The sequence below is a fragment of the Garra rufa genome, chromosome 11, assembly GCF_049309525.1.
Source record: "Garra rufa chromosome 11, GarRuf1.0, whole genome shotgun sequence".
Classification (NCBI taxonomy): Eukaryota; Metazoa; Chordata; class Actinopteri; order Cypriniformes; family Cyprinidae; genus Garra; species Garra rufa.
In genome coordinates, this window is record NC_133371.1 from 19309021 (window position 1) to 19331613 (window position 22593).

Below are 22593 nucleotides of genomic sequence, written 5' to 3' on the forward strand. Positions count from 1 at the left end.
TTTATGGCTTAGTTATAACAACTTCTATGTCCATGGCGAAACATCAAACTTTGTCACGCCGCCACAGACACGCCCTTTAACGAAAACTCAAGATCTTCGCAATTTAACATCTCTAAGACCTCTAGAGCAGACTGACCAAATATAATGTTGATATCGGTAAATCTCTAGGAGGAGTTTGATACAAGTCATTTCCTGTTGCCAACAGGTGGCGCTGTGATTATAATAGAATATTGGCCTTCAGATGTGTTCAGGCCAGGACTTTAATCGAACATGTGAAGTTTGAGGCAAATCGGACATTTTATGGCTGAGTTATAACAAGTTTTATATCCATGGCGAGACCTCGAAATGTGTCAGGCCGCCACGGACACGCCCTTCAACGAAAACTCAAGATCTTCGCAATTTAACATCACTAAAGCCTTTTTATTAGACTGACCGATTTTGGTGTTGATTTGTATAAATATCTAGGAGGAGTTTGTTGTAGAGTACAGCATGACACTTCCTGTTGCCAGCAGATGGCGCTATGACCATAACTGAATATGGGCATGTAGATGTCTTCAGGTCAGGAGTGTTATCACACATGTGAAGTTTGGGACAGATCAGACATTGTATGCCTGAGTTATAGCAACTTCCTTTTTCATGGCGAAACATCGAAATTTGCGAGGCCGCCACGGATACGCCCTCTGATGAAAACTCTAGATCTTCACAATTTACCGTCACAAAGGGCTTTAGATTAGACTCAGCAAATTTGGCGTTGATCCGAATAAATCTCTAGGAGGAGTTCGTTCAAGTACGAGGCCTGAAAATGGCAAAAATGACACAAAATTTGCTGAGAAAATTAAAAATAACCGACTTCCTGTTGGGTGTCAAATTTTGCTCCAAGAGGCTTTTTTGTAGGTATTGGTGTGTTACATGTGTGTACCGATTTCCGTGCATGTACGTGAATCACAGTTGAATGCGCACACCGCGGAACGTGTAAAGGTGGCGCTATTGAGCCATTTTGCCACACCCACTTCTGCAACCCATATCAGACGTCCATTTTCGCCAGGTCTGATGTGTGTGCAAAGTTTCGTTAGTTTTCGGGTATGTTTAGGCCCTCAAAAATGCGATTCATTCCGGATAAGAATAATAATAATAATAATAATAAACGGAGCAGATTCAATAGGGTCCTCACACCATCGGTGCTCGGGCCCTAATAATAATAAACGGAGCAGATTCAATAGGGTCCTCACACCATCGGTGCTCGGGCCCTAATTAAAGCTGCAAGCAGCGATGAACGGGCCCTCGCACCCGGGCTCACCGCCGACCGGTGGCTTTAGGAACACAGCAAATGGTGGGTAGTATGCTTTTAATACAGTAAAAATATGAGAAATATGTCAAAGTCACTTAAATGTGCCAAATTTCCTGCTGCCAGCTGGTGGCGCTATGCCTATAACTGATTATTGGCATGTAGATGTGTTCAGGCCACCACTTTCATCAAACATATGAAGTTTGGTGCAGATTGACCTTGGTATGTTTGAGTTAGTGAAAGATATGATATATCCTGCTGCCAACAGGTGGCGCTATGATAATATCTGAATATTGGCCTTTAGGTGTCTTCAGGCCAGGTCTCTTACCAAACCTGTAAAGTTTGAGGCAGATCGGACATTTTATGGCTGAGTTATAACAACTTCTATGTCCATGGCGAAACATCAAACTTTGTCACGCTGCCACGGACACGCCCTTTAACGAAAACTCAAGATCTTCGCAATTTAACATCTCTAAGGCCTCTAGATCAGACTGACCAAATATAATGTTGATATCATTAAATCTCTAGGAGGAGTTTGATACAAGTCATTTCCTGTTGCCAACAGGTGGCGCTGTGATTATAATAGAATATTGGCCTTCAGATGTGTTCAGGCCAGGACTCTTATCGAATATGTGAAGTTTGAGGCAAATCGGACATTTTATGGCTGAGTTATAACAAGTGTATTATCCATGGCGAGACCTCGAAATTTGCCAGGCCGCCACGGACACGCCCTTCAACGAAAACTCAAGATCTTCGCAATTTAATATCGCTAAAGCCTTTTTATTAGACTGACCGATTTTGGTGTTGATCTGATAAAATCTCTTGGAGGAGTTTGTTGCAGAGTACAGCATGACACTTCCTGTTGCCTGCAGGTGGCACTATGACTATAACTGAATATGGGCATGTAGATGTCATCAGGTCAGGATTGTTATCACACATGTGAAGTTTGGGACGGATCGGACATTGTATGCCTGAGTTATAGCAACTTCCTTTTTCATGGCGAAACATCGAAATTTGCGAGGCCGCCATGGACACGCCCTCCGATAAAAACTCTAGATCTTCACAATTTAACGTCACAAAGGGCTTTAGACTAGACTCTGAAAATTTGGTGTTGATCCGAATAAACCTCTAGGAGGAGTTCGTTCAAGTACGACGCCTGAAAATGGCAAAAATGACACAAATTTTGTTGAGAATATTAATATTAACCGACTTCCTGTTGGGTTCCGGATTTTGCTCCAAGAGGCTTTTTTGTAGGTATTGGTGTGTTACATGTGTGTACCGATTTACGTGCATGTACGTGAATCACAACTGAAAGCGCACACCGCGGAACGTGTAAAGGTGGCGCTGTCGAGCCATTTTGCCACACCCACTTCTGAAACCCATATCAGACGTAAATTTTCGCCAGGTCTGATGTGTGTGCGAAGTTTCATGAGTTTTCGGGTATGTCTAAGCCCTCAAAAATGCGATTCATTTTGGAGAAGAATAATAATAATAATAATTAAAGCTGCAAGCAGCGATGAACGGGCCCTCGCACACGGGCTCACCGCCGACCGGTGGCTTTAGGAACACAGCAAATGGTGGGTAGTATGCTTTTAATACAGTAAAAATAGGAGAAATATGTCAAAGTCACTTAAATGTGCCAAATTTCCTGCTGCCAGCTGGTGGCGCTATGCCTATAACTGATTATTGGCATGTAGATGTGTTCAGGCCACCACTTTCGTCAAACATATGAAGTTTGGTGCAGATTGACCTTGGTATGTTTGAGTTAGTGAAAGATATGATATATCCTGCTGCCAACAGGTGGCGCTATGATAATATCTGAATATTGTCCTTTAGGTATCTTCAGGCCAGGACTCTTACCAAACCTGTGAAGTTTGAGGCAGATCGGACATTTTATGGCTGAGTTATAACAACTTCTATGTCCATGGCGAAACATCAAACTTTGTCACGCCACCACAGACACGCCCTTTAACGAAAACTCAAGATCTTCGCAATTTAACATCTCTAAGGCCTCTAGATCAGACTGACCAAATATAATGTTGATATCATTAAATCTCTAGGAGGAGTTTGATACAAGTCATTTCCTGTTGCCAACAGGTGGCGCTGTGATTATAATAGAATATTGGCCTTCAGATTTGTTCAGGCCACGACTCTTATCTAATATGTGAAGTTTGAGGCAAATCGGACATTTTATGGCTGAGTTATAACAAGTTTTATATCCATGGCGAGACCTCGAAATTTGTCAGGCCGCCACGGACACGCCCTTTACCGAAAACTCAAGATCTTCACAATTTAACATCGCTACGGCCTTTATATTAGACTGACCGATTTTGGTGTTGATCTGAATAAATCTCTAGGAGGAGTTGGTTGTAGAGTACAGCATGACACTTCCTGTTGCCTGCAGGTGGCGCTATGACTATAACTGAATATGGGCATGTAGATGTCTTCAGGTCAGGAGTGTTATCACACATGTGAAGTTTGGGACAGATAGGACATTGTATGCCTGAGTTATAGCAACTTCCTTTTTCATGGCGAAACATCGAAATTTGCGAGGCCGCCACGGACACGCCCTCCGATGAAAACTCTAGATCTTCACAATTTAACGTCACAAAGGGCTTTAGACTAGACTCAGCAAATTTGGCGTTGATCTGAATAAATCTGTAGGAGGAGTTCGTTCAAGTACGACACCTGAAAAAGGCAAAAATGACACAAATTTTGTTGAGAATATTAATATTAACCGACTTCCTGTTGGGTTCCGGATTTTGCTCCAAGAGGCTTTTTTGTAGGTTTTGGTGTGTTACATGTGTGTACCGATTTCCGTGCATGTACGTGAATCACAGCTGAAAGCGCACACCGCTGAACGTCTAAAGGTGGCGCTGTCGAGCCATTTTGCCACTCCCACTTCTGAAACCCAAATCAGACGTAAATTTTCGCCAGGTTTGATGTGTGTGCAAAGTTTTGTGAGTTTTCGGGAATGTTTAGGTCCTCTAAAATGCGATTCACTTTGGAGAAGAAGAAGAAGAATAATAATTAAAGCTGCAAGCAGCGATGAACGGGCCCTCGCACACGGGCTCACCGCCGACCGGTGGCTTCGGGAACACAGCAAATGGTGGGCAGTATGCTTTTAATAGAGTAAAAATAGGAGAAATATGTCAAAGTCACTTAAAAGTGCCAAATTTCCTGCTGCCAGCTGGTGGCGCTATGCCTATAACTGATTATTGGCATTTAGATGTGTTCAGGCCAGCAGTTTTATCAAACATATGAAGTTTGGTGCAGATTGGCCTTGGTATGTTTGAGTTAGTGAAAGATATGATATATCCTGCTGCCAACAGGTGGCGCTATGATAATATCTGAATATTGTCCTTTAGGTATCTTCAGGCCAGGACTCTTACCAAACCTGTGTAGTTTGAGGCAGATCGGACATTTTATGGCTGAGTTATAACAACTTCTATGTCCATGGCGAAACATCAAACTTTGTCACGCCGCCACAGACACGCCCTTTAACGAAAACTCAAGATCTTCGCAATTTAACATCTCTAAGGCCTCTAGATCAGAATGACCAAATATAATGTTGATATCATTAAATCTCTAGGAGGAGTTTGATACAAGTCATTTCCTGTTGCCAACAGGTGGCGCTGTGATTATAATAGAATATAGGCCTTCAGATTGGTTCAGGCCAGGACTCTTATCGAACATGTGAAGTTTGAGGCAAATCGGACATTTTATGGCTGAGTTATAACAAGATTTATATCCATGGCGAGACCACGAAATTTGCCAGGCCGCCACGGACACGCCCTTCAACGAAAACTCAAGATCTTCGCAATTTAACATCGCTAAAGCCTTTTTATTAGACTGACCGATTTTGGAGTTGATCTGTATAAATCTCTAGGAGGAGTTGGTTGTAGAGTACAGCATGACACTTCCTGTTGCCTGCAGGTGGCGCTATGACTATAACTGAATATGGGCATGTAGATGTCTTCAGGTCAGGAGTGTTATCACACATGTGAAGTTTAGGGCAGATCGGGCATTTTATGCCTGAGTTATAGCAACTTCCTTTTTCATGGCGAAACATCGAAATTTGCGAGGCCGCCACGGACACGCCCTCTGATGAAAACTCTAGATCTTCGCAATTTAACGTCACAAAGGGCTTTAGATTAGACTCACCAAATTTGGTGTTGATCCGAATAAATCTCTAGGAGGAGTTCGTTCAAGTATGACGCCTGAAAATGGCAAAAATGACACAAATTTCGCTAAGAAAATTAATAATAACCGACTTCCTGTTGGGTTTCGGATTTTGTCCCAGGAGGCTTTTTTGTAGGTATTGGTGAGTTACATGTGTGTACCGATTTGCGTGCATGTACGTGAATCACAGCTGAATGCGCACACCGCGGAACGTGTAAAGGTGGCGCTATTGAGCCATTTTGCCACACCCACTTCTGCAACCCATATCAGACGTCCATTTTCGCCAGGTTTGATGTGTGTGCAAAGTTTCATGAGTTTTCGGGTATGTTTAGGCCCTCAAAAATGCGATTCATTCCGGAGAAGAAGAATAATAATAATAAGAAACGGAGCAGATCCAATAGGGTCCTCACACCATCGGTGCTCGGGCCCTAATTAAAGCTGCAAGCAGCGATGGTAGGGCCCTCGCACTCGGGCTCACCGCCGATCGGTGGCGAATGGTGGGCACTATGCTATTAACACAGAAAATGTAGGAGGAATATGTCAAAGTCATTGATATGTGCCAATCTTCCTTCTGCCAGCTGGTGGCGCTATGCCTATAACTGAATATTGGCATGCAGATGTGTTCAGGCCAGTGCTTTTATCAAACATATGAAGTTTGGTGAAGCTTGAACATGGCATGCTTGAGTATAAGTCATGACATATCCTGCTGCCAACAGGTGGCGCTATTACAAAATATTGGCTTTTAGATGTCTTCAGGCCAGGACTATTGGCAAACATGTCAAGTTTGGTGCAAATTGTACATTGCATGCTTAAGTTAGTGTAAAACAAGTAATTTGCTGTTGCCAGCTGGTGGCGCTATGACTATAACTAAATATTGGCATGTAAATGTATTCAGGCCAAGACTCTTATCAAACATGTGAAGTTTGGGGCTGATTGGACATTGCATGCCTGAGTTACAGTAACTTCCTGTTTTATGTCTTTAACAACATGCTTTAGCACTAAGTAAGTGTTGCTAGCATGTTTGAGTACGTTTTAAACTAGTTTAGCACTCAATGGCTTTTTTAGTGTGTTGCTAATAGTGTGTCACAGTGTTAAACATGTCACTTCCTGTTGACAGTAGGTGGCGCTATAACTATAACTGAATATTGGCATGTAGACATCTTCAGGTCACGACTGTTATCAAACATGTGAAGTTTGGGGCTGATTGGACATTGCATGCCTGAGTTACAGTAACTTCCTGTTTCATTGCATTAAGAGCATGCTTTAGCACTTAGCACTGTTGCTAGTCATCCACAACAGTATTAAACATATGGCTTCCTGTTACCAGCTGGTGGCGCTATGACTATAACTGAATACAGGCATGGGCGTGTGTTTAGGCCAGGATTCTTATCAAACGTGTTAAGTTTGGGGCTGATTGGACATGGTATGACTGAGTTAGAGTAACTTCCTGTTTTATTGTATTATTAGCATGCTTTAGCATATTAGCTAAGTGTTGCTAGCATGCTTTATTATTTTTGTAGCATGTTGAATATTAAGTTTGGGTCAGATTCAACAGTATATACATGAGTTACAGCAATTTCCTTTTGTATTTTTATTAATAGCATGCTTTAGCTCTTAGCTAAGTGTTGCTAGCATGTTTTAGCATGTTTGTAGCATGTTCCTAGCCTATTTACGACTTGTTAACGCTTTTCAATATGTTGCTAAGAGTCCGTAACAGTGTTAAACATGTCATTTCCTGTTGTCAGCAGGTGGCGCTATGACTATAACTGAATTTGGGCACTGACATGTGTTCAGGACCAGACTGTCATCAAACATGTGAAGTTTGAGGCAGATCGGACATCGTATGCCTGAGTTATAGCAACTTCCTTTTTCATGGCGAAACATCAAAGTTTGTCAGGCCGCCACGGACACGCCCATCGACGAAAACTCTAAAGCTTCGCAATTTAACATCGCAAACGCCTTATGATGACACTCAGCAAATTTGAAGATGATCGGATAAAAACTGTAGGAGGAGTTCGTTAAAGTACGAGGCCTGAAAATGGCAAAAACTGCACAAAAATCGTACAGGAAATTCAATATAACGGACTTCCTGTTGGGTTTCGGATGTTGCACCAGGAGACTTTTTTGTAGGTATTGGTGTGTTACATATGTGTACCGAGTTTCGTACATGTACGTGAAACGTAGCTCGAGGCGCACTCCGTTGAAATTTTATAGGTGGCGCTATCGAGCCATTTTGCCACACCCACTTTTTAAAACCATATCAGATGTAAATTTTCACCAGGTCTGATGCGTGTGCAAAGTTTCGTGAGTTTTCGGGCATGTTTAGGCCCTCAAAAAGACTTTTCATTTTGGAGAAGAAGAAGAAGAATAATTAAAGCTGCGAGCAGCGATGAACGGGCCCTCGCACCTGGGCTCACCGCCGACCGGTGGCTTCAGGAAATCAGCAAACGGTGGGCAGTATGCTTTTAAAACAGTAAATATAGAAAAAATATGTCATAAGTCATTTAAATGTGCCAAACTTGCCGCTGCCAGATGGTGGCGCTATGCCTATAACTGATTATTGGCATGTAGATGTGTTCAGGCCAGCACTATTATCAAACATATGAAGTTTGGTGCAGATCGACCTTGGTATGTTTGAGTTAGTGAAAGATAAGATATATCCTGCTGCCAACAGGTGGCGCTATGATAATATCTGAATATTGGTCTTTAGGTGTCTTCAGGCCAGGACTCTTACCAAACCTGTGAATTTTGTGGCAGATCAGACATTTTATGGCTAAGTTATAACAACTCAATGAAAACTCAAGATCTTCACAATTTAACATCTCTAAGGCCTCAAGATCAGACTGACCAAATATAATGTTGATTTAATTAAATGCAATCAATGCAAGGACTTCAGATAATGCCAACTGTGAACCAATATGCAAAATTTTCCCTATACTCTGATGATGATGATAAGAACATGATTCATGATGATAATAAAATGTTATTATTGCTTGCTTTACGTCCACCACTTCTGCTTAAATGTCATTGTTACCTATCTGTACAAGTTTTGTGTGGATATTGCTTTGCTGGTGACTCCTCCTGTTACAAGACAGCACTCTTAAGCGCTACATAACTAAGAATCAATATTCACAGTAACCCTCTGCTAGTTTGGATTTAAAGTTTACAGAATTGAAAGGGTTAGACTTTAAAATCAACACACAGACACATACACACAAAATATAAAATGTTGCCATCCAGTTTCATTTGTTAAAATTAACTATATTAGTTAACACGACCAATAAATAAATAGCATTTATTAATGTTAATTAATATTAAGCTAAAAAAGTATTCATATATAGTTTATGTACTGTGAATTAACATGAACATGAACACAGTTCATGTGGGTGTACAGCAATACACAATAAAGTGCTCTATAAACGCTTCATTCTTTCAAAATATCTTTAAAAATCAAGTTGAGTATTTTAACGGGGTGATACATATATACATATAACTGATCTTAAAATTATGGTTTTCAGATGTTTTGAAGAGATAACAGTAACGTTTGTTTTGTTGTCAAAGTTTGTCTTAATTTTTTATTATTATTATTTTATATTCAATAAATAACACTATGTAAATATTGTCTATCAATGAAGATAAATTGATCATGCTAAAAAGTTGTATTTTTTTAAATCTTGCTATGTGACTGAATAGGACAAGTTCATGGTACAGTTAAGTAAAAAATAAATAAAAAACAACAACTGCAAAATACCAACAATGAAAGACTTAGTGACCCTTTATATTTTCTCAAAATATCAGACTCTCAAAGATCAGACATATTTATGTAATTACACTACATACAGTACATGCATTTTTTGTTCAAAGATGGTCTGTAGGATGGCTCTCTACTCTGTCACCCTCTCTGCCTCTCACCCCTCCCCCCTGCAATAATGAGCTTCTCTGTGCCTGACTGAACGCACACACATACTGTAGAGACATTCACCAGAGTGACAGCAGGTTTCTGAGTTATTTTTTTAATTTTCTTTAATTCATTGAAGCTTGTATAAAATTTATATTTCCAGCACTTGCTCAGAATGATTAGATCTCTGTGTGAAAAAAGTTTTAAAGAGTTTGGATGCTGCACTTTAAAGATATAAAAAATTAGGGTTATGTTTTTTACTACATCTTTAAAAAATCACCACGTCAACACCGTTCGAGATATCCAAAATCCGCTCGCAATTTAACATCTTCAGAATCTTCTCTTCATGTTAAAAAAGTTTGGTGTGAACAGCTGGTTGTTCTTAGGAGTAGTGTGAATTTGTTTACTACCTGATTTTTCAAAAAATCCACCTTCAAATCAAAATAGCCGGCTTTCTGTTGGTCTTAGCTAATGAGTTTGATTTAGAAAGTTGTCCAGATTGATGAGATTAATATATGTACAGAGTTTGGTGACTGTAGGAAAAACTAACCCCCCAACTTTTGTCAAAAGATGGCGCTATAGAGTGCCTGCTCCACGCCCATTTATGACCTTTTGCCAGTGTCTAACTATCATTAATATTGATGTGTGTGTTGAGTTTCATGAAATTCTAAGCATGTTATCTGCCTCGAAAAGACAGGAATGTAATTTTAAAGTTTGACACGTTGCCATGGCAACAGCATTTGATTTATCATCGACCCCTTTACATATTCTTATTGGCCGTGTTTTGACATGATTTTGATGAAGTTTAAAGAAAATCGATTAAAATTAAGAGGCTGATTTCAAAGCATTTTGAAAATGACACGTTTCCTGCTGCCAGTTGGTGGCGCCATAACTTTGACTCATAATAGTCACATTTATGGAATCGGCATCATACAAGGAACAAACTGGTGAAGTTTCATCAGAATCAGGCAATGTGTGCAACAGTTATTAGACACTTCCTGTTTCTCATTTCTCGCCATAACTTTGTCGCCTTGCCACGGCCAAACCGTTCGAGATATCAAAAATCTCCTCGCAATTTAGCGTCCCCAATGTCTTGAGATCATGCTGACCGAGTTTGGTGACAATCCCATGGAATTCCTGGGAGGAGTACGTTAAATTCCAGAGCATGCGATTTTTAAACAGCCCTAAATATCTCACTTCCTGTTGCGTGGAGCCCATGACATAGAGTACAAAAGTTGTTCAGCTCGATGAGTTCTATATGTGTACCGAGTTTCATATCAATACGCGCAAGTATGTGTGCGCAGTACATCAAGTTTTCAAACTGTGTTCCAGGGGGCGCTGTAGAGGCCCTGAACCACGCCCGGGTCCCAGCCTCTGTGGCGTCCGGACGACGGCAGATTCCGACGTGTGTGCAAATTTTCAAGAGTTTTTGAGTATGTTAAGGCCCCCAAAAGTGCCCCAACGGTTGAAAAAAAATAAAAATAAAAATAAAAAAAAAAACAAATAAGAATCCTTAGAAGAACAATAGGGCCTTCGCCCTTTTGGGCTCGGGCCCTAATAATTAAAGCTGCGAGCAGCGATGAACGGGCCCTCGCACCCGGGCTCACCGCCGACCGGTGGCTTCAGGAAAACAGCAAACGGTGGGCAGTATGCTTTTAATACAGTAAATGTAGGAGAAATATGTCAAAGTCACTTAAATGTGCCAAACTTGCCGCTGCCAGCTGGTGGCGCTATGCCTATAACTGATTATTGGCATGTAGATGTGTTCAGGCCAGCACTATTATCAAACATATGAAGTTTGGTGCAGATTGACCTTGGTATGTTTGAGTTAGTGAAATATATGAGATATCCTGCTGCCAACAGGTGGCGCTATGATAATATCTGAATATTGGTCTTTAGGTGTCTTCAGGCCAGGACTCTTACCAAACCTGTGAATTTTGTGGCAGATCAGACATTTTCAGGCTAAGTTATAACCACTTCTATGTCTATGCAGAAACATCTAACTTTGTCAGGCCACCACGGACATGCCCTTTAATGAAAACTCAAGATCTTCACAATTTAACATCTCTAAGGCTTCAAGATCAGACTGACCAAATATAATGTTGATTTAACTAAATGCAATCAATGCAAGGACTTCAGATAAATGCCAACTGTGAACCAGTATGCTACAAATGATGATAAGAACATGATTCATGATGATAGCAAAATGTTATTATTGCTTCCTTAACATCCACCACTTCTGCTTAAATGTCATTGTTACCTATCTGTACAATTTTTGTGTGGATATTGCTTTGCTGGTGACTCCTGTTATAAGACATCACTCTTAAGTGCTACATAACTAAGAATCAATAAGGAAGACGGTGCCCAGTTGGCACATGCATTCACAGTAATCCTCTGCTAGTTTGGATTTTAAGTTTACAGAATTGAAAGGGTTACACTTTAAAATCAACACACAGACACATACACACAAAATATAAAATGTTGCCATCCAGTTTCATTTGTTAAAATTAACTATATTAGTTAACATGACCAATACATAAATAGCATTTATTAATGTTAATTAATATTAAGCTAAAAAAAGTATTCATATAAAGTTTATGTACTGTGAATTAACATGAACATGAACACAGTTCATGTGGGTGTACAGCAATACACAATAAAGTGCTCTATAAACTCTTCATTCTTTCAAAATATCTTTAAAAATCAAGTTGAGTATTTTAACGGGGTGATATATATATATTTATAACTGATCTTAAAATTATGGTTTTCAGATGTTTTGAAGAGATAACAGTAACGTTTGTTTTGTTGTCAAAGTTTGTCATAATTTTTTATTATTATTATTTTATATTCAATAAATAACACTATGTAAATATTGTCTATCAATGAAGATAAATTGATCATGCTAAAAAGTTGTATTTTTTTTTAATCTTTTGCTATGTGACTGAATAGGACAAGTTCATGGTACAGTTAAGTAAAAAATAAATAAAAAACAACAACTGCAAAATACGAACAATGAAAGACTAAGTGACCCTTTATATTTTCTCAAAATATCAGACTCTCAAAGATCAGACATATTTATGTAATTAAAATACATATGTGCATTTTTTGTTCAAAGATGGTCTGTAGGATGGCTCTCTACTCTGTCACCCTCTCTGCCTCTCACCCCTCCCCCCTGCAATAATGAGCTTCTCTGTGCCTGACTGAACGCACACACATACTGTAGAGACATTCACCAGAGTGACAGCAGGTTTCTGAGTTATTTTTTTAATTTTCTTTAATTCATTGAAGCTTGTATAAAATTAATATTTCCAGCACTTGCTCAGAATGATTAGATCTCTGTGTGAAAAAAGTTTTAAAGAGTTTGGATGCTGCACTTTAAAGATATAAAAAATTAGGGTTATGTTTTTTACTATATCTTTAAAAAATCACCACGTCAACACCGTTCGAGATATCCAAAATCCGCTCGCAATTTAACATCTTCAGAATCTTCTCTTCATGTTAAAAAAGTTTGGTGTGAACAGCTGGTTGTTCTTAGGAGTAGTGTGAATTTGTTTACTACCTGATTTTTCAAAAAATCCACCTTCAAATCAAAATAGCCGGCTTTCTGTTGGTCTTAGCTAATGAGTTTGATTTAGAAAGTTGTCCAGATTGATGAGAACAATATATGTACAGAGTTTGGTGACTGTAGGAAAAACTAACCCCCCAACTTTTGTCAAAAGATGGCGCTATAGAGTGCCTGCTCCACGCCCATTTATGACCTTTTGCCAGTGTCTAACTATCATTAATATTGATGTGTGTGTTGAGTTTCATGAAATTCTAAGCATGTTATCTGCCTTGAAAAGACAGGAATGTAATTTTAAAGTTTGACATGTTGCCATGGCAACAGCATTCGATTTATCATCGACCCCTTTACATATTCTTATCGGTCGTGTTTTGACATGATTTTGATGAAGTTTAAAGAAAATCGATTAAAATTAAGAGGCTGATTTCAAAGCATTTTGAAAATGACACGTTTCCTGCTCCCAGTTGGTGGCGCTATAACTTTGACTCATAATAGTCACATTTATGGAATCGGCATCATACAAGGAACAAACTGGTGAAGTTTCATCAGAATCAGGCAATGTGTGCAACAGTTATTAGACACTTCCTGTTTCTCATTTCTCGCCATAACTTTGTCGCCTTGCCACGGCCAAACCGTTCGAGATATCAAAAATCTCCTCGCAATTTAGCGTCCCCAATGTCTTGAGATCATGCTGACCGAGTTTGGTGACAATCCCATGGAATTCCTGGGAGGAGTACGTTAAATTCCAGAGCATGCGCTTTTTAAACAGCCCTAAATATCTCACTTCCTGTTGCGTGGAGCCCATGACATAGAGTACAAAAGTTGTTCAGCTCGATGAGTTCTATATGTGTACCGAGTTTCATATCAATACGCGCAAGTATGTGTGCGCAGTACATCAAGTTTTCAAACTGTGTTCCAGGGGGCGCTGTAGAGGCCCTGAACCACGCCCGGGTCCCAGCCTCTGTGGCGTCCGGACGACGGCAGATTCCGACGTGTGTGCAAATTTTCAAGAGTTTTTGAGTATGTTAAGGCCCCCAAAAGTGCCCCAACGGTTGAAAAAAAACAAAAATAAAAAAAAAAACAAATAAGAATCCTTAGAAGAACAATAGGGCCTTCGCCCTTTTGGGCTCGGGCCCTAATAAACGGAGCAATTCCAATAGGGTCCTCGCACTGTAGTGCTCGGGCCCTAATAATAATAATAAACGGAGCAGATTCAATAGGGTCCTCACACCATCGGTGCTCGGGCCCTAATAATAATAATAATAATAATAATAAACGAAGCAGATCCAATAGGGTCCTCACACCATCGGTGCTCGGGCCCTAATAATTAAAGCTGCGAGCAGCGATGAACGGGCCCTCGCACCTGGGCTCACCGCCGACCGGTGGCTTCAGGAAATCAGCAAACAGTGGGCAGTATGCTTTTAATACAGTAAATATAGAAAAAATATGTCATAAGTCATTTAAATGTGCCAAACTTGCCGCTGCCAGATGGTGGCGGTATGCCTGTAACTAATTATTGGCATGTAGATGTGTTCAGGCCAGCACTATTATCAAACATATGAAGTTTGGTGCAGATTGACCTTGGTATGTTTGAGTTAGTGAAAGATATGATATATCCTGCTGCCAACAAGTGGCGCTATGATAATATCTGAATATTGGTCTTTAGGTGTCTTCAGGCCAGGACTCTTACCAAACCTGTGAATTTTGTGGCAGATCATACATTTTATGGCTAAGTTATAACATCTTCTATGTCTATGCAGAAACATCAAACTTTGTCAGGCCACCACGGACATGCCCTTTAATGAAAACTCAAGATCTTCACAATTTAACATCTCTAAGGCCTCAAGATCAGACTGACCAAATATAATGTTGCTTTAATTAAATGCAATCAATGCAAGGACTTCAGATAAATGCCAACTGTGAACCAATATGCAAAATTTTCCCTATACTCTGATGATGATAAGAACATGATTCATGATGATAACAAAATGTTATTATTGCTTGCTTTACGTCCACCACTTCTGCTTAAATGTCATTGTTACCTATCTGTACAAGTTTTGTGTGGATATTGCTTTGCTGGTGACTCCTCCTGTTACAAGACATCACTCTTAAGCGCTACATAACTAAGAATCAATAAGGAAAACGGTGCCCAGTTGGCACATGCATTCACAGTAACCCTCTGCTAGTTTGGATTTTAAGTTTACAGAATTGAAAGGGTTAGACTTTAAAATCAACACACAGACACATACACACAAAATATAAAATGTTGCCATCCAGTTTCATTTGTTAAAATTAACTATATTAGTTAACATGACCAATAAATAAATAGCATTTATTAATGTTAATTAATATTAAGCTAAAAAAAGTATTCATATAAAGTTTATGTACTGTGTATTAACATGAACATGAACACAGTTCATGGGGGTGTACAGCAATACACAATAAAGTGCTCTATAAACGCTTCATTCTTTCAAAATATCTTTAAAAATCAAGTTGAGTATTTTAACGGGGTGATATAGATATATATATATATATATAACTGATCTTAAAATTATGGTTTTCAGATGTTTTGAAGAGATAACAGTAACGTTTGTTTTGTTGTCAAAGTTTGTCTTAATTTTTTATTATTATTATTTTATATTCAATAAATAACACTATGTAAATATTGTCTATCAATGAAGATAAATTGATCATGCTAAAAAGTTGTATTTTTTTAAATCTTTTGCTATGTGACTGAATAGGACAAGTTCATGGTACAGTTAAGTAAAAAATAAATATAAAACAACAACTGCAAAATACGAACAATGAAAGACTTAGTGACCCTTTATATTTTCTCAAAATATCAGACTCTCAAAGATCAGACATATTTATGTAATTACAGTATGTGCATTTTTTGTTCAAAGATGATCTGTAGGATGGCTCTCTACTCTGTCACCCTCTCTGCCTCTCACCCCTCCCCCCTGCAATAATGAGCTTCTCTGTGCCTGACTGAACGCACACACATACTGTAGAGACATTCACCAGAGTGACAGCAGGTTTCTGAGTTATTTTTTTAATTTTCTTTAATTCATTGAAGCTTGTATAAAATTTATATTTCCAGCACTTGCTCAGAATGATTAGATCTCTGTGTGAAAAAAGTTTTAAAGAGTTTGGATGCTGCACTTTAAAGATATAAAAAATTAGGGTTATGTTTTTTACTACATCTTTAAAAAATCACCACGTCAACACCGTTTGAGATATCCAAAATCCGCTCGCAATTTAACATCTTCAGAATCTTCTCTTCATGTTAAAAAAGTTTGGTGTGAACAGCTGGTTGTTCTTAGGAGTAGTGTGAATTTGTTTACTACCTGATTTTTCAAAAAATCCACATTCAAATCAAAATAGCCGGCTTCCTGTTGGTCTTAGCTAATGAGTTTGATTTAGAAAGTTGTCCAGATTGATGAGAACAATATAAGTACAGAGTTTGGTGACTGTAGGAAAAACTAACCCCCCAACTTTTGTCAAAAGATGGCGCTATAGAGTGCCTGCTCCACGCCCATTTATGACCTTTTGCCAGTGTCTAACTATCATTAATATTGATGTGTGTGTTGAGTTTCATGAAATTCTAAGCATGTTATCTGCCTCGAAAAGACAGGAATGTAATTTTAAAGTTTGACACGTTGCCATGGCAACAGCATTTGATTTATCATCGACCCCTTTACATATTCTTATTGGCCGTGTTTTGACATGATTTTGATGAAGTTTAAAGAAAATCGATTAAAATTAAGAGGCTGATTTCAAAGCATTTTGAAAATGACACGTTTCCTGCTGCCAGTTGGTGGCGCTATAACTTTGACTCATAATAGTCACATTTATGGAATCGGCATCATACAACGAACAAACTGGTGAAGTTTCATCAGAATCAGGCAATGTGTGCAACAGTTATTAGACACTTCCTGTTTCTCATTTCTCGCCATAACTTTGTCGCCTTGCCACGGCCAAACCGTTCGAGATATCAAAAATCTCCTCGCAATTTAGCGTCCCCAATGTCTTGAGATCATGCTGACCGAGTTTGGTGACAATCCCATGGAATTCCTGGGAGGAGTACGTTAAATTCCAGAGCATGCGCTTTTTAAACAGCCCTAAATATCTCACTTCCTGTTGCGTGGAGCCCATGACATAGAGTACAAAAGTTGTTCAGCTTGATGAGTTCTATATGTGTACCGAGTTTCATATCAATACGCGCAAGTATGTGTGCGCAGTACATCAAGTTTTCAAACTGTGTTCCAGGGGGCGCTGTAGAGGCCCTGAACCACGCCCGGGTCCCAGCCTCTGTGGCGTCCGGACGACGGCAGATTCCGACGTGTGTGCAAATTTTCAAGAGTTTTTGAGTATGTTAAGGCCCCCAAAAGTGCCCCAACGGTTGAAAAAAAAAAAAAATAAAAAAATAAAAAATAAAAAAAAAAACAAATAAGAATCCTTAGAAGAACAATAGGGCCTTCGCCCTTTTGGGCTCGGGCCCTAATAATAAACGGAGCAGATTCAATAGGGTCCTCACACCATCGGTGCTCGGGCCCTAATAATAATAATAATAAACGGAGCAGATTCAATAGGGTCCTCACACCATCGGTGCTCGGGCCCTAATAAGAATCCTTAGAAGAACAATAGGGCCTTCGCCCTTTTGGGCTCGGGCCCTAATAATAAACGGAGCAATTCCAATAGGGTCCTCGCACTGTAGTGCTCGGGCCCTAATAAGAACCCTTAGAAGAACAATAGGGCCTTCGCCCTTTTGGGCTCGGGCCCTAATAATCCTTAGAAAAACAATAGGGCCTTCGCCCTTTTGGGCTCGGGCCCTAATAAACGGAGCAATTCCAATAGGGTCCTCGCACTGCAGTGCTCGGGCCCTAAATATTAGAGGTTATAGCTTTTAAGATTATGATTATTTATAACACACAATAGAAACCATATTAAATCTACTTCATTTGTAATGGACTATCTCATATTAGATTTATTTTTTACATTATATTCTATTCTATTGACTATAAGCAACTAACTCTCACCAACTAACACTCCTTACAGTGTAGACTTAGGTTAATGTTAGGCTAAGTAGACGGTTCGTGTTCTTGCAAAGTTACTTATAATCAGTTTGTCTTTTGGGGAACTGTCAAAATACAGTGTTAGCATATATTTAGCACACTTCTAATAATAATTACTGCTAGTTGACATGCAGTTGCAGAGTTACTTATAAAAAGCTGTCTAACGGGTACCATCAAAATAATTAAACTGAGAATGAATAAATACTGTGAATGCATGTGCCAACTGGGCACCGTTTTCCTGATGCTATCGTGATGGTGACTGCGCAGACGGCGAGGGCCCGGTCATCGCTGCTTGCAGCTTTAATTTTTTTTTTTTTTTTTTTTTTTCTCAACCGTTTGGGCACTTTTGGGGGCCTTAACATACTCAAAAACTCTTGAAAATTTGCACACAGGTTGGAATCTGCCGTCGCCCGGACGCCACAGAGGCTGGGACCCGGGCGTGGTTCAGGGTCTCTACAGCGCCCCCTGGAACACAGTTTGAAAACTTGATGTACTGCGCACACATACTTGCACGTATTGATATGAAACTCGGTACACATATAGAACTCATCGAGCTAAACAACTTTTGTACTCTATGTCATAGGCTCCACGCAACAGGAAGTGAGATATTTAGAGCTGTTTAAAAAGCGCATGATCTCAAGACATTGGGGACGCTAAATTGCGAGGGGATTTTTGATATCTCGAACGGTTTGGCCGTGGCAAGGGGACAAAGTTATGGCGAGAAATGAGAAACAGGAAGTGTCTAATAACTGTTGTACACATTGCCTGATTCTGATGAAACTTCACCAGAAACACGGCCGATAAGAATATGTAAAGGGGTCGATGATAAATCAAATGCTGTTGCCATGGCAACGTCTCAAACTTTAAAATTAGATTCCTGTCTTTTCGAGGCAGATAACATGCTTAGAATTTCATGAAACTCAACACACACATCAATATTAATGATAGTTAGACACTGGCAAAAGGTCATAAATGGGCGTGGAGCAGGCACTCTATAGCGCCATCTTTTGACAAAAGTTGGGGGGTTAGTTTTTCCTACAGTCACCAAACTCTGTACATATATTGTTCTCATCAATCTGGACAACTTTCTAAATCAAACTCATTAGCTAAGACCAACAGGAAGCTGGCTATTTTCATTTGAATGTGGATTTTTGGAAAAATCAAGCTGTAAACAAATTCACACTCCTTTTAAGAACAACCAGCTGTTCACACCAAACTTTTTTAACATGAAGAGAAGATTCTGAAGATGTTAAATTGTGAGCGGATTTTTGATATCTTGAAAGGGGTTGACGTGGTGATTTTTTAAAGATGTAGTAAAAAACATAACCGTAATTTTTTTATATCTTTAAAGTGCAGCATCCAAACTCTTTACAACTTTTTTCACACAGAGATCTAATCATTCTGAGCAAGTGCTGTTAATATAAATTTTATACAAGCTTCAATGAATTAAAGAAAATTAAAAAAAATAAATCAGAAACCTGCTGTCACTCTGGGTGAATGTCTCTACTGTATGTGTGTGCGTTCAGTCAGGGTGAGAGAAGCTCATTGCAGGGGGGAGGGGTGAGAGGCAGAGAGGGTGACAGAGTAGAGAGCCATGCTACAGACCATCTTTGAGGAAAATGCAGTGTATTTATGTAGTGTAAATTACATAAATATGTCTGACCTTTGAGAGTCTGATATTTTGAGAAAATATAAAGGGTCACTAAGTCTTTCATTGTTTGTATTTTGCAGTTGTTGTTTTTAATTTATTTTTTACTGAACTGTACCATGAACTTGTCCTATTCAGTCACATAGCAAAAGATTTTTAAAAATACAACTTTTTAGCATGAGCAATTTATCTTCATTGATAGACAATATTTGCATAGTGTTATTTATTGAATAAAAAATTATAATAATTAAAAATTTCAAGACAAACTTTGACAAAACAAACTTTGCTGTTATCTGTTCAAAACATCTGAAAACCATCATTTTAAGATCAGTTATATATATATATCGCCCCATTAAAATACTCAACTTGATTTTTAAAGATATTTTGAAAGAATGAAGCGTTTATAGAGCACTTTATTGTGTATTGCTGTACACCCATGTTAATTCACAGTACATAAACTATATATGAATACTTTTTTTAGCTTAATATTAATTAACATTAATAAATGATATTTATTTATTGGTCATGTTAACTAATATAGTTAATGTTAACAAATGAAACTGGATGGCAACATTTTATTTTTTGTTTGTATTTGTCTGTGTGTTGATTTTAAAGTCTAACCCTTTCAATTCTGTAAACTTAAAATCCAAACTAGCAGAGGGTTACTGTGAATGCATGTGCCAACTGGGCACCGTCTTCCTTATTGATTCTTAGTTATGTAGTGCTTAAGAGTGATGTCTTATAACAGGAGTCACCAGCAAAGCAATATCCACACAAAAATTGTACAGATAGGTAACAATGACATTTAAGCAGAAGTGGTGGACGTAAAGCAAGCAATAATAACATTTTGTTATCATCATGAATCATGTTCTTATCATCATCATCATCAGAATATAGGGAAAATGTAGCATATTGGTTCACAGTTGGCAATATCTGAAGTCCTTGCATTGATTGCATTTAATTAAATCAACAATATATTTGGTCAGTCTGATCTAGAGGCCTTAGAGATGTTAAATTGTGAAGATCTTGAGTTTTCATTAAAGGGCATGTCCGTGGTGGCCTGACAAAGTTTGATGTTTCTGCATAGACATAGAAGTTGTTAAAACTTAGCCATAAAATGTCTGATCTGCCACAAAATTCACAGGTTTGGTAAGAGTCCTGGCCTGAAGACACCTAAAGACCAATATTCAGATATTATCATAGCGCCACTTGTTGGCAGCAGGATATATCATATCTTTCACTAACTCAAACATACCAAGGTCAATCTGCACCAAACTTCATATGTTTGATAATAGTGCTGGCCTGAACACATCTACATGCCAATAATCAGTTACAGGCATAGCGCCACCATCTGGCAGCGGCAAGTTTGGCACATTTAAATGACTTATGACATATTTTTTCTATATTTACTGTATTAAAAGCATACTGCCCACCGTTTGCTGTTTTCCTGAAGCCACCGGTCGGCGGTGAGCCCAGGTGCGAGGGCCCGTTCATCGCTGCTCGCAGCATTAATTTATTTTATTTTTGATGATTATAACTGACAACTAATGAAAACCCCAATTCAGTATCTCAGAAAATTAGAATATTGTGAAAAGGTTCAGTATTGAAGACACCTGGTGTCACACTCTAATCAGCTAATTAACTCAAAACACCTGCAAAGGCCTTTAAATGGTCTCTCAGTCTAGTTCTGTAGGCTACACAATCATGGGGAAGACTGCTGATTTGACAGTTGTCCAAAAGACGTCCACTGACATCTTGAACTAGGAGGGCAAGACACAAAAGGTCATTGCAAAAGATGCTGGTTGTTCAAAGAGCTCTGTGTCCAAACACATTAATAGAGATGCGAAGGGAAGGAAAAGATGTGGTAGAAAAGTGTACAAGCAATAGGGATAACCGCACCCTGGAGAGAATTGTGAAACAAAACCCATTCAAAAATGTGGGGGAGATTCACAAAGAGTGGACTGCAGCTGGAGTCAGTGCTTCAAGAACTACTACGCACAGACGTATGCAAGACTTGGGTTTCACCTGTTGCATTCCTTGTGTCAAGCCACTCTTGAACAACGTCAGAAGCGTCTCGCCTGGGCTAAAGACAAAAAGGACTGGACTGCTGCTGAGTGGTCCAAAGTTATGTTCTCTGATGAAAATTTTGCATTTACTTTGTAAATCAGGGTCCCAGAGTCTGGAGGAAGAGCCACAGAATCCACGTTGCTTGAGATCCAGTGTAAAGTTTCCACAGTCAGTGATGGTTTGGGGTGCCATGTCATCTGCTGGTGTTGGTCCACTGTGGTTTCTGAGGTCCAAGGTCAACTGTATACCAGGACGTTTTAGAGCACTTCATGCTTCCTTCTGCTGACCAACTTTATGGAGATGCAGATTTCATTTTCCAACAGGACTTGGCACCTGCACACAGTGCCAAAGCTACCAGTAACCCGTCTGACCTTAACCCATAGAAAATCTATGGGGTATTGTGAAGAGGAAGATGCTATATGCCAGACCCCAACAATGCAGAAGAGCTGAAGGCCACTATCAGAGCAACCTAGGCTCTCATATCACCTGAGCAGTGCCACGCTGCATTGCTGCAGTAATTCAGGCAAAAGGAGCCCCAACTAAGTATTGAGTGCTGTACATGCTCATACTTTTCATGTTCATAATTTTCAGTTGGCCAAGATTTCCAAAAACCCTTTCTTTGCATTGGTCTTAAGTAATATTCTAACTTTCTGAGATAGTGAATTGGGGTTTTCATTAGTTGTCAGTTATAATCATCAAAATTAAAAGAAAAAACACTTTAAGATATCAGTCTGTGTGGAATGAATGTATACATTATACAAGTTGCATCAGATGCATCTATTATTGTAGGCCAACAGTTTTGACATTTAGGCAAGATAAAACAATAGCACATGGTCCTAATGTAATACTTACATTTTTATAAAAAGGTAAATGGAG

The 22593-nt window shown here is 39.1% G+C and overlaps 1 protein-coding gene across 1 annotated transcript in view; it reads right to left on the reverse strand.

Annotated features, from left to right (window-relative positions):
- Nucleotides 1-22593, reverse strand: part of tcf25 (TCF25 ribosome quality control complex subunit) — a 142703-nt gene that overhangs the window by 35085 nt on the left and 85025 nt on the right. The gene's annotated exons all lie outside the window — the stretch shown is intronic.